Source organism: Monodelphis domestica, chromosome 1, assembly GCF_027887165.1.
Source record: "Monodelphis domestica isolate mMonDom1 chromosome 1, mMonDom1.pri, whole genome shotgun sequence".
NCBI lineage: Eukaryota > Metazoa > Chordata > Mammalia > Didelphimorphia > Didelphidae > Monodelphis > Monodelphis domestica.
The window spans coordinates 231,535,004-231,551,901 of record NC_077227.1 but is presented as its reverse complement, the minus strand read 5'-3'; the positions used below and the strand labels follow the sequence as shown (position 1 = coordinate 231,551,901).

The 16,898-nt window shown below is 39.2% G+C and overlaps 1 long non-coding RNA gene across 1 annotated transcript; it reads right to left on the bottom strand.

Moving 5' to 3' along the window:
* Positions 1-295: 295 nt before the first annotated feature.
* On the bottom strand, positions 296-4,152 carry LOC130456298 (uncharacterized). Its single transcript, XR_008914934.1, has 3 exons — positions 3,884-4,152; positions 1,927-2,190; positions 296-558 (listed from the first exon to the last, which is right to left on the bottom strand). It is a non-coding gene; the product is annotated as an uncharacterized LOC130456298 (long non-coding RNA).
* Positions 4,153-16,898: the final 12,746 nt, after the last annotated feature.

The following is a 16,898-nucleotide window of genomic DNA, read 5'->3' as shown; positions in this document are numbered from 1 at the left end:
GATTTCCTCCATCTCTGAGAATCTATGAATTTCTGGGGTAAGACTTGTAAAAATACTCATTGTCTTGCTGTAAGGAAGGTGTAGGAAAGGTATGTCATTGTGGTCTTTCCTATGAAAGGAATGTTGCCTGGAAATGGTTAGTCTAAAGATAGGATTTATTGATTGTGTGACCCTGGGAAAGTCATTTTACACTCAGTACTATGGCTAGAATGTAAGATGGAAAACCAGTTGTACTTTCACAAGGGACTTTATTTTGGGGACTACAAATAGAATGAGGAATCTTTGTACACACATACAATGCTATATGACTTTTATTTCATTTTATAATGATATTTCCTTGTTCATCTTAATGTTATTTCTCTCATATTGTAAGCTCTCCCAGGGAAGGATCAGGATCTATATAATTCTCTTGACTGGAAATCCAATGACTGGAAACTGGTAATTAAGAGTATAGTGGTGGGAGGTCATCAGGGTGGTGAAAATCTTCACAGCTGCTCATTTTCCTCTTATTGGGTGGAGAGGGAACACTGTTCCTAAGTTCCCCTCACCCCTGACCATCTGTAGAAACATACCATTTACCCAAGTCATTCATTTATTGCACTATTTTATGATTTTTCTTCTCTTCCGACCCCTCCTGCTCTGATCAGTTGACAGTAGCTCTCACAATACTCCCAGCATGTCCCAGATTCTCATCTTCACCCTACAATGTCCCACCTACCACCAACTTCCTCCAAACTCCTTTCCCAATATTCTTCCATTCTTTCCATGTTTTATTCCATGTTAGATTTTGAATAGTGTCTTCATAAACTGATTATTTCCTAGAGCTGTAGTCTTGAAACAGATAATACTCCCCAAACTTCTCTTCTCTGCACTATCACTTGCCTTCCCATCTTACATGTCAATATATCAGTTTATAAGCAGATACTTATTGAACCCCTACTGGTACAAAAACAATCCTGCATTCTGTAAGGAGAGAGGGAAAGGGAAGATGTGGTCCCTGCTCTTGTACATCATAATCATTCAGAAGAATGTATGCCCAAATGAAGTTGACCTGACCATAAAAATGAGAATAACTTTAGAAAGAAGAGAGTTCAGGGGTGATTTGAAACAAGTCATGAAAAATAGGAATGCATTCAATAAGTAGAAGAAGGAATATAAGACATTCCCTATAACAAAAACAAGAGGAGTCAAAAATGGAAAGAAAACGCATTTATTAAGGGCTACTAGAAGCTCAGAAATTGTGAATGTTATCAGATTTGCTCTTCACACCAGGTTAGGGAGGCAGCTGCTATCATTATCCCCATTGCAATGAAGGAAACAGAGGGTCAGTAGCTTCCCAAGGGTCACACCAATTGTAAGTGAATGAGACCTGATTCAGTCTCAAGTCTTCCTGCCTCCAGGCCCAAAATGTTAATCAAGGTACAACTTAGCTACCTCTAAGTACAGAGAGAGGAATGACTTTGGGGAATGGGTCAATGAAGAGGTTTAATGGCTCTATGTGTAGCCTGGGGATTCCCATCAGAAGTGAGACAGGAAGTGCTCAGAATGTGACAGAGGGTTCCTATGGAGAAGCTGAGAAATGATGAATGGAGAGAAAAAAGGAAGACTGAGGCTTACGATGGAAGGCTTCATTTTTTAATAACTTCCCATATAAGCCCCCATGTTTTTCTGTATCTGTCACAATGCCCAGTAGCCCTCAGTGGCTGGAGATGTGGACTTTAATTCCAAGAGAGCTATAGAGGTTTCTGAATTCATATTTTGAAGTCCCTCTGTCCCCTGGTGATTGCAAATGTGAGGACGAGGAAGGATTCAGGAGAGGTTAGACTTTAAAATATGAGTCATTTTCAGGCTTAGTAATAGGGATGTCCCCAGCCCCTAAACTGACCCAAATATGGTGAGTATAACATTAGGATATAGACTGATTACCTGGCTTGTCCTAATGAGCGTCCCTATAATTCCGGTATTTTTGGAGTATTTCAATACATTTTTTCTCCTGATATCCATGGAACATTGGGTCTTGCTTCGACTGATGTTTCATCATTTCAGCTGCAGGGTCTTGTGTGGCCAGAGTGAATATTCTCTTGGAGTTCTTACTGAATTCCTTTCCATCAACCAAACTATATCCACGCATCCTGAAAGCATCGTTTGAACAAAGTTGACAAGCCACAGTTTGACTGGTAGTGTAGATGCCTGAAAAACACAGGTCCCAGGTATGATGATCTCTCTAAGTACAATAAAGGGGGCACCTGGGTGACTTATTGGATTGAGAGCCAGGCCTAGAGACGGGAGGTCCTAGGTACAAACCTGGTCTCAGACACTTCCTAGCTATGTGACCCTGGGCAATTCACTTGACCCCCTTTGCCTAACCCTTACCACTACACACTATTGATTCTAAGATTGAAGGTAAGGGTTTCGAAAAAATAAATAAAATACAATAAAAATGTTTTTAAATATTGTTTGCAGTAACAATTACTTTAATTTCTTCTTAGTCCTTGGATGCATGCAGACTTCCCAGTAAAATGCAAAGGGTGTCTATTTGAAACCAACATTCAATTATTTTCCTTTATGTAATAATAAGGCATGATGAATGGAATAGGAAACAACTTTAAAATTAAGAGATAAGTTCATTTTCAGTTAATTTCCTGCAACTGTCTAAATGTCATTCCATCCTTGTACCTGGTGCAGAATAGACAGCAAAGAGCAGTTTAGCGGGAGAATTCTTGGAGTCAGGACTGGAAATGACCTTACTATTATCTTTCTCATTTATTTTCTAATATATATTATTCATTTACAGATGAGGGATCTGATAACCACAGGAGGGCACTGGTATTCCTGGAGCATTTTAGGACAGTAACAGCCAAGATTCAACCCAAGGTTCTCTGACTCAAGTCCAGAGTTCTTTCCAGAACACGTTGCTACCATTTGTGAGTAACCAGGATGAGAACTACCCTGGTCATGTCAGTGGTTACCAGGTACTGAAAATGAGTGTGGCTGAATGGAAGGAGAAATAAATGGGGGATTGGGCATTACAGGTCTAGATCTGACTTTGCAACAAGCAGAATTGTATGAGATCAGGGGGCAGATGGGTGGCTCAGGGGATTGAGAGCCAGGCCTAGAGATGGGAGGTCCTAGGTTCAAATCTGGCCTCAGACACTTCCTAGCTGTGTGACCCTGGGCAAGTCACTTGACCCCCATTGCCTAGCCCTTACCACTCTTCTGCCTTGGAGCCAATACACAGTATTGATTCCAAGATGGAAGGTAAGGGTTTAAAAAATTGTATGAGATCATAGGCTCCAAACTTTAGAGACAGATGAAATATCAGAAGCCATCTGGGTAACTGAGTCAATGTTCTTCCCACTCTTCTAAGATCTCAATCACTTGCCCCTCTGTACAATGGTGGATTAGATTTGGATCTCCAATGTACTTTTCACTGCTTATATTCTATCATTCCAATTGGCAAGAACATGACAGACAACATGATAGTGCTGGTATAAGAGGTCCAACTGCCCAGTCAGGTAAGGAAAGAGAAGAACTTACCTAAGATGATGAATGAGAAGCAGGAATTAATCTCTTCTTACTTCCTGTTTCACTGACATCATTGTTATGGGTAGAAGAGCAGGAAAAGGGAAAGAGGAAGAAGGCAGGGAATGTACAGAGATGTGCTTTGTTGAAGGCTTTGTGGATTTGTTTTTCATGCTTTGGAAGTTGTGGCCAGTCACTGCTCAAAATTCTCTCCTCTTTTGTTCCTTCCCCTCTCTTCACTTTTTAAAAATTCCCTTTTGCTGTCTCCTGGTTAGGGACAACTCCCTTTTTAAGAGCACATCACTGAGGGATCACTAGACCATTTTCAACTCATAGGGTTATTGACCTATTGTCTACTCACCTGTATTATCTGTATTAAGGTTTCTGATTTCTTCCAAGTCCTTCATGATCAACTCTTCTCTCTCTTTCTGAAGCTGGCTTACCTCATTCCAATTCTCCACATTTTGCCATTCTGGCTGGGGCACTGCCCTCTTACTCTTGCTGTCATATATATAGACAGTTTGGCCATTTAAGTAGACTTCATTTTTGAATGAATAATGCCCATTTTGGGGGTTTGAAAAACCAAAGTCCTTTAAATGGAGAACATCACACCCTATGACATAAAATGAGTGATACATTTTTAATCCAAATCTCCCAAATTTGTCCAGTCATTTCTTATCATGTCTGACTCTTTCTGACCCAATTTTGGTTTTTCTGGACAGAGATACTGGAGATGGTTCCCATTTCCTTGTTTAGCTCATTTTATAGTTGTGGAAATAGACATTCAGAGTTAAGTGACCTGCTTAAGGCCACATAGCTAGTATATGTCTGAGGTCAGATTTAAGCTGAAGAAGTCAAGTCTTTCTAAATCCAGACTGTACCATCGAGTTGCCTTAGAGTTGAAAAGATTTGAGTTCAAATCACACCTCAAACATTTAGAGTCTATTTGTTAAGAATTACAGCAGAGAAGTAGATAATATAAAAATAAAGGGCAAGGAGTTGTGAATTGATCCAACCATTCTGGAGGGCAATTTGGAACTATGCCCAAAGGGCGATAAAAGACTGTCTGCCCTTTGATCCAGCCATAGCACTGCTGGGTTTATACCCCAAAGAGATAATAAGGAAAAAGACTTGTACAAGAATATTCATAGCTGCACTCTTTGTGGTGGGCAAAAATTGGAAAGTAAGGGGATGCCCTTCAATTGCGGAATGGTTGAACAAATTGTGGTATATGTTGGTGATGGAATACTATTGTGCTCAAAGGAATAATAAAGTGGCGGAATTCCATGGAGTCTGGAACAACCTCCAGGAAGTGATGCAGAGTGAAAGGAGCAGAATCAGGAAATCATTATACACAGAGACTGATACACTGTGGTACAATCGAAGGTAATGGACTTCTCCATTAGGGACAATGCAATGTCCCTGAAAAATCTGCAGGTATCTAAAAAACACTATCCACAAGCAGAGGATAAACTGTGAGAGTAAAAACACCAAAGAAACGCAACTGCTCGACTACAGGGGTGGAGGGGATATGACTGAGGAGAGACTCTAAATGAACACTCTAGAGCAAATACCAACAACATGGAACTGGGTTTGAGTCAAGAACACATGTGATACCCATTGGAATCATGCGCCAGATGGTTGGGGGGGGGGAGGAAAAGAAAATGATTTTTGTTTCCAATGAATAATGTTTGGAAATGACCAAATAAAATAATGTTTAAAAAAATAATGGGAAAAGTGTAAAATTAATGAGGGCAATAGATTGTCCATTGATTATAAACTGATTTTGATACTCTGATTGCTGTGCAAACAAAGTATCTTCAGTTGATATCAGTGAAGTTCACGAATGAACTTCTATTCAGGACCAGCTGCAAAGATGCTAAAGAGACTCTGGTTATTAAAAAAATAAAATATTTATTGAAATGTAAGGATAAACAGGACTTCTAACTTTAAGGGATTCTAACTGAACCAAAATAAATCTCCTTGGTTCAGCAAGGAACCACTTCTCCTGTGTCCACAGGCTACACTAATCCTTCCTAATCTGACTAACCGAAATTTCCTTATTCTACAATAAACTAGCACTCTTATCCTTATAATTCTTAACTTTTTCTTGATGTTATAAAAATAGCAAAGGCTAGCTGATTGAGTCTCAACAAGAATTAAATAAAGAGTCTGAGCCTTAGCAGACTCAGAGTCCAACCCAAAGATCAGATCTTTCTTTGGTTTTCTCAGATATAAACCAATTTATAAAGACAGCAGTAGGTAATCACTATTGTTTCTCAAATTAGAAAAAGAAAATACTAACCTCCTTCAGATCTTTCCCTCCTTTCCTTCTATCTCAGTCAGGAGAGAGAGAGTCTGATTCTGCCAACTGCCAGAGAGCAACTCCCCAAATACCAGAGACCAATTCCCCCAATGACCAGAGACCAACAGCAACACAAAAAGCCATTAGACTTGAAACTGACCCTGTCTCAGCTCTGAAACTCCAATTTTTTCTCAAGCCAGCTTCTCTACTTCTTATCTCTAAACTAATATAACAAGACCCAATTTATAACATCATTCTTATACGAAATGCGGTAATGACATCTAAGCTTTGGTTACTAAGGCCAGGAGTTACCCATATTTCCCCCTCTCCTGGTTTTTCCCTCTCTCAGCAGCTTTGGCATAAAATGATCTCAGGATGATGATACTCTTCCCTTGTCTTGTTTGGAATATACCCAATATTTCAGTCTAGATGTGACAGTGAAGGAATGAAGCAGTGAACAAAAAATGCTTTGATTAAATGTTGAATATGTATGTAACAAATACTAGTCTTGATTCTGGTTATAGAAATAGAAAAAGAAATTAGACCCACATCTCCAGGATCTCACACCCTAAGTGGAGAAAAAACATTTTAAATAGGACTATTCAATGGAGGATGATATGGAGACTGAAGTTTTGGTCACAGGCAGCCAGTGTAAGGAATCATGTATGTTCAACTTGGAGAAAGGGAGCAACAGGTGTATCTTTTGGGCTAAAGGGTTTTCAGATAGAATATGGACCAGACAGTTTCTGTCACTATGCAGCACTCACTTTTTGAAGAAGGATCAGTAAGTTGAAGCAATAGAAAGGCAGCTTTCAATTCAATATAAAGAACTATCTGAATTTTCAATTAGTCTTACAAATGGACTGAATGGTCCTGTGAGGTTGCGGGCTCTTATAGTATTCTAGTAGAGATTATTTGTCCATTTTATGGCATGTAGCAAATGAATGGTATTTCTATGTTGGCTGGAAGGTTGCACTAGATATTTCCTGAAGTCTCTCCCTCTTCTCATGAAGAATCTGGATTTCTATTAAGCTCCTCTCCCTAAGGATCCTTCCCACCTCCCCCAAAGAATAGCTCCATGATGTTTTCCTGATCTGAGAAGCTGAGCAGTCTCAGCTTTCCTGAAGGAATACCCTGAATTCCATCTAGAAGAAAAGAGGCTTGAAGAATGGAGAGAGAAAAAGCAGGAACCATTGTGGGGAAGGAGCCATTTAAACTCTCAAACTTTTGGGATTGTCACCAATATAGGAAAAGAAGTAATATCAGATGGCTTAATTCCCAGTGTTTGGAATATTGAATAATCTGACCCCCAAAATTCTGGGTTTAGAGCACCTAGGTTTGAATCCTTACATTGCTACTCAATTACTGTGCAACCCTGGACAAATAATTTGAACTCCCCAGACAACAGTTTCTTCCTCTGTGAAATAGAGATTCTATCATTTGTACTTCCTCATTAGGGTTCTTATGAAGAAGCTACTTTGTAAACTATAACAAATTGTGCAATACATATATAGGATATTATTATTATACCAAGATAAGAACATAGGAATTACTCTTCTGGGTCGATCTAAGAATCCTCTCACTCTGACAGGTTATAAAGGGACCAGGGGCTTTACCTTCCTTCCATAATTTCCAGCTCAGATAGTTCATAATTTACCTCATAGATTCCAAATTCCCTTTATGATTTGCTTTTCCATATCCTTCAGCATCAGGTAGTGCCTGACACAGATGGAAATAGGAGCCCTAGACCTCAGCCCCTCTTTCCCTCTTTCATCTTCATCTGTAGTTGCTGAGAGGTCGCACCTGGAATGCTGGAACTTCTAGGTGATTCCTGGCATTATATCTTAGGGTTCACATTCCTTTTCTCTACTCCCAGCCCAATAATATGTCTTCAAAATTATAGACAACACTGCACAGACTCTGAATTCCTCAGAGCCCTGAAGGGCGTTTAGTACCCCCTGATGATATGCCAGCTCTCATCATGTTACACTTATTTCTTCCACAGTAGCAAGTTCTCTTCATCAATAATATCAATACTTTTTAAATATCTGTTGTGGCATTACCATCTCATTCCTTGGGGTTCAAAAGTTGATAGAGTCAAGAGATAAGAGGACAATTCCTCAAGAATAATGAAGCAAGTAATCGCACTATTTCTATGTATGTGTGAGTCGGTCTGAGTATGTCTGTGTACTATTTGCCATTTGCTATGAGATAGAAAAGCAGTGACCTCTGACCCTAAGAGACTCTGACCAATGATCTAGTGTTTTGGGAAAGGCATAGGATTTGGGAAGAATCTGCCACTTCTTTTCTCCTTTCAAATCCTTCCTCTTCCTACTTCCTACTTCCACTCCTTTTCTCCTTGCTCTCTAGATTTTCCTTCGTTTTTTCTTCTTTCCAAATTGTTTCTCTGGGCACTTCTATAGAAAACAAGCTTATGGATTGGAAACCAAAGCAGAGGTTAAGGATAAAAACTCACTCTACCTCTGAGATACCTCTCCATATAGATTCATCTGTTTAGAGCTAGAAGGTCTCTTAGAGATCATCTGGTTCAATCTCTCTACCTCTCTTTCATCTTCAAGGTTAGATAAATTAATGCATAGAGATTAAATCACTTAACCAGGGTTACATAGGCAATAAGGCAAAAGTAGAATTAGAACCTAGATTCCCTGACTTTAAATCTAGACATTTCCTCCCAACTCTCTAATTTTACCCCACTTCTCAATTCAGAAACCAGACAGATCTTTTTTACTTGATTTACTTACTGGTTCTTGGACTCTGGGACATTATAGTCCCTGAAAGCAGGAACAGGAAGATGGAAGTGAACAGGGGTCTCATCATTCCAAATCTAGTGATATATGTCAGCATAGAAATCTGGTCATATTCACCTCACAGATGATGGGTGGTTTGATAGCACTATTCTGCTGTCTAATATGCTGTTGAATCTCAGGAGATGATAATCCAATGGCCAATGAGAATTTCAGGATTGAATCTACCCTGTGGAAAGTGGGAAAAACAAACAGAACCTGAAAGAACCTGGTGTTCCAGAATGAATGCCAAAGGGATTCATAAGAAAAAGTCCTGGGGGTTATAGTGAGCAATAAGCTCAGGTTGAGCGAAGGCATCTGATAGAAATAAAGAAACCAAAGCATATGAAACCTAATGTAATATTGGGGTGTATGAACATATGAATGGGTCTAGATGTACCAGCTCAAGGTGGGATCATTATTCTGGATTCTGTCCTGTTCACCCCCTTGTGTGAGATATTTTGTTCAGTTCTAAAGACAATAAAAGGAACACAGGCAATCTAGCATGCTTCTAGAATGGCAGAGCAAGACTGATGAATAGATTAGAAACAAGCAAGATCAATTGAAAGAATAGAAGATATTTACTCTGAAAATTAGAAACAGGAAGCACATACTGATTTTCTTTAAAGATATAAAAAATTTAAAACAGAAAACAGAATTGATTTGTTCTCTGTGACCACAAACTTTGGGAGTACAATTCAGGACTCAATCTTAACAGAGAGCCGATTTCAAATGGCACTTCTTACTAAGGAGAGCTCTTTATAAACCAAATGGTCAGCCTCAGTTACAGAGAGTTAGCTTTCTCTCTATCAAAGGGCTCCCAAGAATAGGTTGTAATGGGAATTTATCCTCTGTATTTGGAACTGACTAGAAGAGGTCTGAGGTTTCCCCCTCTCTGAGAATCTGTAACTCTGAGGACAAAGTATTCAGTCACACTTGCTATGGTATTTTGGGGAAGGTGTCCTCATGTGGCCACATACAGGAGAAGGTGCTTGTTGAAACATGACAAATGTTAGAATCAGGTCCTTTCATAATTTTGAGGTTTATCACTGGTCAATCAGTGAGTCCCAACATAAGAGGATAAGAAATCATGTGCTGAGTTGTGTTAAGCTTTGGGTAAGTGATGTATAGAAACATATTTTAATTGCTTAGGGGGGCTGTAGCCTTAAGGAATTGGGAGCAGCTGTGGCCTTAACCTTTTAACTCCTCTTGGTCTTCATTTTCTGACCTCCCCAAGGAAGACAAGGAAGACAGATGAATTGGCTCCTCCATATTGGAAGATATGGACAACAATGTTGTGATTTTGAATATGGATGACAGTTCCAGGTTCTGATTACAACTGACTAAACTTCTCCCTACCAAGCAGTCACATTCCTTTACAGTTGTCTAAGGCCCTAAAACTTTTCCTTTGGATGGACTGTCTCAGTAACCAAAGATTCCCAAAATAGAAGTAGGCTAAACAGAGAGGCTCCCTAATTGGATACCTGTGGAGTCACTTCCTACTGTCTTACTTATATGCCATAAGGTGTTGGGACCCATTTTTATTGTCTTGCAAAACACACTTCCATATTGGCCATTGTTGTAAAAGCAAACGCATACATAACCAAATGCCCCAAATAAAACTATAAATACACTGATGTGAAAGATGACTCCAACAGTTCTTTTTCTGGAGGTGGATAGCATTCCCCTTCATAAGTCTTTCAGGATTGTCCCAAATCATTGGAAATGCAAATATATTTGCTAAAGTGCTTTGAAGAAGTTTATCCGATTGTGTCAAAAAAAGGCAGAGTGGTGGTTGGGGGACTGCTCATTCTAAATCTAGTTTCATTAGACTTAGGGTTAGGAAATGGGGCACTGGGTAGATCATAATGATGGGGTTAAATCTTCTTGGGCCTCATCCAAGGAGTTGATGGACTGCATTGCAAGGAAACAAGCTTTAGTATAAGAAAATACAAGAGAGTAGTTATTGTAGCAAGAAACTAAGGAAAGGAGTAGAGGTGTGATAAGTAAAGGTAGTAAGAAAGTGTATGGAAGAAGAGTAAATAGCCTAGTAGAATTCTCAGGAATGATTTTAGCTTCCTTAGTTATTAAGGAAGGGGTCATTGGTTTGGGCAGTTGCTAGTCTATGCCTTCAGGGAACTCATGTTACTTTTTCCTCATTCTGTTGAATCCAAAGGAAAGCAATGAGTGTGGACATTGAGTATTGTTCAAACCTAGACACACAGACTCTCCTGCACCTACTGTTTGCAGGCTTGGAGCTTAATCCATGGAAACATCCAGTTGCCTCTGCCCTGGGTTCTTATAAATTGACAATGTTCTCTCTGTATTAGAGATATGAGTGAGAACTTTATTTTAGGAACTGTCTATATAAATTTCCCCCCAGATTTGCCACTTTCCTTCTAATCTTAACTACATTCATCTTTTTGTATAAAGCCTTTTTAAAAAATGTAAACAAAATTATCCATTTTACAACTCACAATACTCACTGTCCTCTGTTTATTCATAAATTCTTCTTACACCCATTAATATAATAGACAATATGTTCTCTGTTTTAAATTTTTTATGCTATCCCCCTTTAGGTAGAGGTCATGCAATTATTCTGACTTTATTTTGGTTGAGGGTAAAACATATCTATCTATACCTACTTTCTATCAGTCTGCTTTCCACATTTATGAATAATTTTTTGCCAAAGAATGAATTTTTATGCCCAAACCTGGATCTTTACACTTTTCAAACACAAAGTTATACTTTTTTCCGCTGTTTGCTTCATGGCTATTCTGTTCTATAGATCAACCTTTCTAGGAATTATGGCTAGAGTTTAGAATTCAGGTAAAAGTTCTATGGAGGAACATTCCACATGCAAGTTCCCCCAAAGGGAGCCATCCCAAAATGGAATGTCTGTAGACAATAAGTGCTATTTCTATTCAAGGTCCATCAGAGGACATTGTAAAGTGAATTAATGCTTCAGGTTGAGGTTAGGCTGAAATATTTCTGAGGTTTCCTCCATCTCTAAGTATCTGTGACTCTGGGAGAAGACATCTAAAATTACTTGTTGTCTTGCTGAAGGGAAGATGTGGTCAGAGTGGTCCTTTCTATGAGGTGAGTGTGAATCTTAAAACTGCTCAGACTCTACCTTAGAAGATTTGGTTAAGCTATTCCCTCATTATAACAAATGAAGGTACTTGATCAGGAATGTATTGGGAATTTTAACATAACTCCACCCATACTTACGCATACTTTAGGGGAAGATAAATTTGTAAACTCTTTATTGAACAATGAAAAGTACCCAACTCATACTTATAGTGAAGCAAAAACCCTATGCTAGGTCTATTTGTAGATCTAATACAAAAGGGTACTAAGTAGCTACAAAGGTTAAATTAATCATTAAAAAGGTCAAGCAACTTACAAAGGGCAAGCTTAGCAAAGAGATGTGAAATACTCAGAAGATATAATCTAATCAGAGAAGGTGATAACAAAAGAAGATGTGAACTTAGAATAGACACTCCTGGGAAAAACATCTGTGAAATGTTTGTGAAAATTTAGGGGAGGTGATATAAGAGAAATTTCTCTTTAAAAGGAGCTGGCTTGGACTTCTGGTCAAGATGGCGGCTTAGAAGAAGCAAAAGTTCAGACCTCTGAAAACCCTTCCTTACTGATCACAAACTGAATGCTCCTAGTGGGCTGAAATTCAAACTTAACAATAAGACAGAGCCGGGGAACCCTTCTTCTGGACTCAAATCAAAAGGTACTCCCCCCAAAAACCAGAATCCTAGATCACTAGGGTGTAAGGGGAAGGCCGAAGGAAGGTCCCAGGACCCCTCTTCCCCAACCCAGAGCGTTGAGCCTGCAGCAGTGGGAACCTCAGGGATGGCAAAAGGGTCTCAGGGCCGGCTGTTCTGAAGGGTGCACCTTGAAAGCAACCTGGGCCATTCTCGGGGCGTCCAACACAGACAGCAGGGAAGCAGCCTGAGAGACATGGGGGAGCTTGTAGCCCCCTGGATGGGTCCTTCCATTGGAGTCTCACTGGAGCTTTTTGCCTCAGGGCACATCTAGACCAACCCAGCTGAACCGAATCCCATCAGGAGTCCTCTGAGCTCAGGGAGACCGAGACCCCTTACCCCTTAGAGTGCAGGGCCCTCTGAAAGGACAGGAAACTCAAGGCCTGTAAAGGGGTTGCTCCAAAGGGTGTACCTTGAAAACAACCTGGGCCAGTCTCGGGGCATCCAACACAGATGGCAGGGAAGCAGCCTGAGAGAGATGGGGGGAAATTGTAGCCTCCTGGCTGGGTCTTTCCATTGGAGTCTCACTGGAGGTTTTTGCCTCGAGGCAAATATAGATCAACCCAGCTGAACCTAATTCCATCAGGAGTCCTCAGAGCTCAGAGCTCATAACCACTCCCCCCATAGAATGCAGGGCCTTCAGAAAGTACAGGAACCTCAGGGCCAGCAAAGGCACTGAGGAACCTTGCAGACAGTGCTGTGCCAGGCTCAGTGTGGAAGGAAGGCAGTGGAGAAGCAACTGGAGGGAACTGAGAGCAGTAACACCTGAAATGCCAGCAGGCAGGGGAGGGCAGACCCTGGGCTTCCCCAGGAATACAGCACAGCTGTGGAGAATGGACAATTTGCCTGGGACTAAAGCCTCGGACCATCAGACAGATACACTAAGAGCCAGTTCTCCTCACTCATATTTCTGACTAAAGAGGGGAAGAAAAACCATAGAGATGGCAAACAGTACAGAAGTACAAAAGCTTCCAAACACCAAGAAAAGCAAGAGGAAGGGGGTAATTTTGGACACATTTTATGGAGAAAAAATACAAAATACAGAGGAGATAGAAGAGGAAACACAAACAAATGCTCCAAAACCTTCCAAAGGAAAGGGAAATTCTCCACAAACTCTTGAAGAATTTAAATCGGAAATTATCAAAAATATGGAAGCCTTCTGGCAGGAAAAATGGGAAACAATGCAAAAGGAACACAGCAATCTGAGGGACCAAAATATGCAAAAGCAGAAACAGCTCAAAGCCTCAAAAAACAGGTCAGACCAAACTGAACAGGAAAACCAGGCTTTAAAGGTCAGAATCAGGTAACTGGAAGACAATGATCTTGCAAAAGAGAAAGAATTAATAAAGCAAAGTCAAAAGACTAAAGAATTAGAAGATAACATAAAATATCTCACTGACAAGGTGACAGACATGGAAAACAGAGGAAGGAGAGACAATCTGAGATTCATTGGTCTAACAGAAAATCCAGAAATAAACAGTAATCTTGATATCATAATACATGATATCATCAAAGAAAAGTGCCCAGAGATTCTAGAATAAGGGGACAAAATATGCTTTGAAAGAATTCACAGAACACCCTCTACACTAAATCCCCAATAGACAACTCCCAGGAAGGTAATTGCCAAATTCCAAAGATTCCAAGCAAAAGAAAAAATCTTACAAGAAGCCAGAAAAAGACAATTTAGATATAAAGGAACACCAATCCGAATCACACAGGACCTAGCAATTTCCACTCTGAATGACCATAAGGCAGGGAACATGATATTCAGAAAAGCAAAAGAGCTGGGTCTTCAACCAAGAATCAGCTATCCATCAAAAGTGACTATATACTTCCAGGGGAAAATCTGGGCATTCAACAAAATACAAGATTTCCAAGTGTTTGTAAAGAAAAGACCAGAGCTCTGTGGAAAATTTGACATCCAAACACAAAGAGCAAGAGAAACATGAAAAGGTAAATATGAAGGAAAGGGAAAAGGAGAAAAATGTTATCTTTTTCTTTTATTCAAACTCTCTTCTATAGGGACTACATTTATATCAATTTATATATATATTAATATGTGGGGAAAATGTAATGTGTAACTCTTAAAAATTGTATGCATCATTAGAGTAGTAAGAAGAACCACACATAGGGAAAGTTTGGGGCATCAAGATGATATGGAGAAATGGGGGGATAGAAAGAAAAAGGGAGGTGGGAATTGTTGATGGTAATAAGATATACTCCAAGAAAAAGGAAAAAAAACTAAATAGAATAATCATTCTCACACAAAGATACACATGGGAAGGGAAGGGGAAGAATTCTCCTCTAAGAAGGAGAGGAAGAGAGTTTTTACTTAAACCTTACTCTCAGTGAAATCAACTCTGAGAGGGAAGAACATCCAGATCCATTTGGATCTTGAATTTTGCCTTATTCAACAGGTAAGGGAGAAGGGAAAACCAAGGGGGGTAGGGAGGGAGGGAACACAAAAATGGAAGGAAGGAGAGGAGGGAAAGGAAGGGAACGAAAATGGAGGGGCTAGAAAGGGAAACATATCAAGGAAGGGGACTAGGGGGACTGATTTAAAGTAAATCACTGGCTTAAAAGATTACAGCTAAAGAAGAAAGGTCAGAATTAGGGGAGGATATCAAAATGCCAGGGAGTCCACAAGTGACAATCATAATGTTGAATGTGAAAGGGATGAAATCACCCATAAAACGTAGATGAATAGCAGAACAGATTAGAATTCCAAACCCTACCATATGTTGTCTTCAAGAAACACACATGAGGCAGTTAGACACTCACAAAGTCAGAACTAAAGGATAGAGTAAGACCTTCTGGGATCAACTGATAGAAAGAAGGCAGGAGTTGCAATCATGATATCTGACAAAGCCAACGCAAAAATAGACCTGATTAAAAGAGATAGGGAAGGTAATTATATTTTGTTAAAAGGGACTATAGATAATGAGGAAATATCACTAATCAACATGTATGCGCCAAATGGTATAGCACCCAAATTTCTAATGGAGAAACTAGGAGAATTGAAGGAGGAAATAGACAGTACAACCATATTAATGGGATATTTGAACCAACCACTATCAAATATAGATAAATCAAATAAAAAATAATTAGAAAGAAGTAAAAGAAGTGTATGAAATCTTAGAAAAATTAGAATTAATAGACATATTGAGACAAGTAAATAGGGACAAAAAGGAATACACCTTCTTCTCAGCACCACATGGCACATTCACAAAGATTGACCATACACTAGGTCACAGAAACATGGCATACAAATGCAGAAAAGCAGAAATAATAAATGCAGCCTTTTCAGATAACAAGGCAATAAAAATAATGATCAGTAATGGTACATGGAAAACCAAATCAAAAATTAATTGGAAATTAAATAATAAGATACTCCATAATTGGTTAGTTAGAGAATAAATCAGAGAAACAATTAATAACTTCATCGAGGAAAATGACATTGGTGAGACATCCTTTCAAACCTTGTGGGATGCAGCCAAAGTGGTACTCAGAGGAAAATTCAGATCCCTGAGTACATATATTAACAAACTAGGGAGGGCAGAGATCAATGAATTGGAAATACAAATAAAAAAACTTGAAAGGGAAGATCCTAAAAATTAAGGGAGAAATTAATAAAATAGAAAGTGATAGAACTATTGATTAATAAATAAGACTAGAAGCTGGTAATATGAAAAAACAAACAAAATAGACAAAGTACTGGTCAATCTAATTAAAAAAAAGAAAGAAGAAAATCAAATTAACAGCATCAAAGATGAAAAGGGGGACATCACCTCCAATGAAGAGGAAATTGAGGCAATAATTAAAAACTACTTTGCCCAATTGCATGGCAATAAATATACCAATCTATGTGATATGGATGAATATTTACAAAAATATAAACTGCCTAGACTAACAGAAGAAGAAATCAAATTCTTAAATCCAATAGGCCATCAAAGAATTCCCTAAGAAAATATCCCCAGGGCCAGATGGATTGACAAGTGAGTTCTATCAAACATTCAAAGAACAGCTAATCCCAATACTACACAAACTATTTAACACAATAAGCAAAGAGGGAGTTCTACCAAATTCCGTTTATGACACAAACATGGTACTGAATCCAAAGCTAGGCAGGTCAAAAACAGAGAAAGAAAATTATAAATAGGCAGTTCTCAGCCAAAGAAATCAAAACTATTAATAAGCACATGAAAAAGTGTTCTAAATCTCTTATAATCAGAAAAATGTAAATCAAAACAACTCTTAGGTATCACCTCACACCTAGCAGATTGGCTAACATGACAGCTATGGAAAGTAATGAATGCTGGAGTGGATGTGGCAAAGTAGGGACACTAATTCATTGCTGGTGGAGTTGTGAATTGATCCAACCATTCTGGAGGGCAATTTGGAACTATGCCCAAAGGGCGATAAAAGACTGTCTGCCCTTTGATCCAGCCATAGCACTGTTGGGTTTGTACCCCAAAGAGACAATAAATA